The following is a 1,821-nucleotide window of genomic DNA, read 5'->3' as shown; positions in this document are numbered from 1 at the left end:
CTCTCTCCTCTTTACTGTCCTCACCAACGTACGGGTGTCATAAATGAAAAGAAAAGAAAATCATAAATGCTATATATATACTTCCTAAATAACTAAATAGTGCACATGGATGGGTCACTCAGGTGGGTGGGTGCGCCCACCTGTCTGCCCATTTAAGGGCCAAAACTTAGGATTTTGACAGAGTTCGAGCTTGACGCGAACCCCACCCTGGCATACGATGTAGTATACGTATATACCTTAATATACTGCTACAATACCTGCTTATCCGTACATGGCCTTATGGTAGGTGCATATACACGGCTTGGGCACTCCCATCTCTTCTGGCACTGGCTCGGACTTGTCGGGCCAACCGGTGTTTAAGGTCACCCTTGCCATCATAGCCCATAAGGAACCCACTCTCACTCCCTCTGGTTTGGTTCCTGCATGGTTAAACCGGGTCAACCGCGTAATCAGACCGGGTTTAAGAAGTAGGGTATTACAAGTTTCATGTCCGCCGGTTACACTAGAGCCCAAAAATTAAGTTTTGGGAGCTCAGGTGGACTAGAAACTCAAAGACAGGTGGGCCTGGAACACCCCAGTCTTGAAACAAAATTCTCCCATATTCTTCCCCATCTTCTCTTTCGCTTGGGGAAATTGTTTGGGGTTGATCCGGTGACTCAAATCAATCATCTAAGGTCCAATCACATATCATCAACTAGATCTAAGATCAAATCAAAAGAAAGAAGGAGATTCTTACCTCTTTCTTAAGAACACCAATGAAACCTCAAATTTCACTTCTTTTGCTCAAGAATTCCAAATACTTTAGATTTTCACCAACACTCCTTCCAAATCCTTCAAAATCATTGTAGACACCTTTCATTAGTCTTTATATTTGATTATCCATGTAAGATTAGCAAGATCCAAGTGGATTCTTTCCTAAAAATCAAAAAGAGTGTTTAAGAAAGGGATTTTCCAAGAATCCTTAGAATGTGTACAATACCTACCTCAAATCGAAGATCCCGACTAGCTGATCATAAATCCGAGCTCAATATCCCAAGACCCAGCTCCGGTGAAGCTCTACGGTCGATTTCCTTTCTTCTTTCTTCTTCTTCTTCCTCCTTTTCCTTTCTTCTTTCTTTCTCTCTCTTCTTTACTCTCCCATCGACCAATTACCATTAATGAGGGAAAAGACAATAAATGTCTCCCGTTTTATACTTGGGCCCCCAAAAATATCTTCTAGTCATAGGTGGGTACATCTCAAGTGGGCATTCTCAGGTGGGTATATCTTAGGTGGGTATATCTCAAGTGAGTATTCTCAGGTGGGTATATCTCAGGTGGGTATTCTCAGGTGGGTATATCTCAGGTAAGTATTTCTCAGGTGAGTATATCTCAGGTGGATATTCTCAGGTGGGTATATCTCAAGTGGGTATTTTTAGGTGGATATATCTCAGGTGGATATTCTCAGGTGAGTATATCTCAGGTGAGTATACCATTCTAGTCAACCCATTGCTAGTCTTCCACTTGGACTTCAATGGGGACAAACTCATACTCATAATTAAATTGCATAGGCACTCAAAATTACTAGCACATATGCTTACTTCTTGTACATGGCCTCATGGTGCATGCAAGTGCAAGGCTTGGGTGCACATATTACACTTGGTACCCACTCGGTCTTATCGGGCCAACCCGAGTTCAAGGTTACTCTTGCGACCATGTTCCATATGATACTTGCGTCAGTTTACTCTGGTTCAGCCCCTATTTGATCAACCAAATGAATACGGGTAATTAGATCGAGTTTAGAAAGTAGGGTATCACAGTCCTTGCTACACAGAATGATCCTTA

General features: G+C 42.2%; 1 protein-coding gene across 3 annotated transcripts in view; it reads right to left on the bottom strand.

Annotated features, from left to right (window-relative positions):
* Positions 1-1,139, bottom strand: part of LOC122086234 — a 14,120-nt gene extending 12,981 nt beyond the window's left edge. For 2 of the 3 annotated variants that reach the window (XM_042654969.1, XM_042654970.1), the window contains exons 1-2: positions 984-1,139; positions 737-831 (exon numbers count right to left, since the gene is read on the bottom strand). The gene's annotated coding sequence lies outside the window, so the exon portion shown is untranslated. Of the gene's footprint in view, positions 1-257; positions 315-736; positions 832-983 lie in introns of those variants that run through there. The other variant, XM_042654971.1, reaches the window with a different exon arrangement.
* Positions 1,140-1,821: the final 682 nt, after the last annotated feature.

Source organism: Macadamia integrifolia, chromosome 8 (genome assembly GCF_013358625.1).
Source record: "Macadamia integrifolia cultivar HAES 741 chromosome 8, SCU_Mint_v3, whole genome shotgun sequence".
Taxonomy (NCBI): Eukaryota; Viridiplantae; Streptophyta; class Magnoliopsida; order Proteales; family Proteaceae; genus Macadamia; species Macadamia integrifolia.
This window is presented reverse-complemented; position numbering and strand designations above follow the sequence as displayed.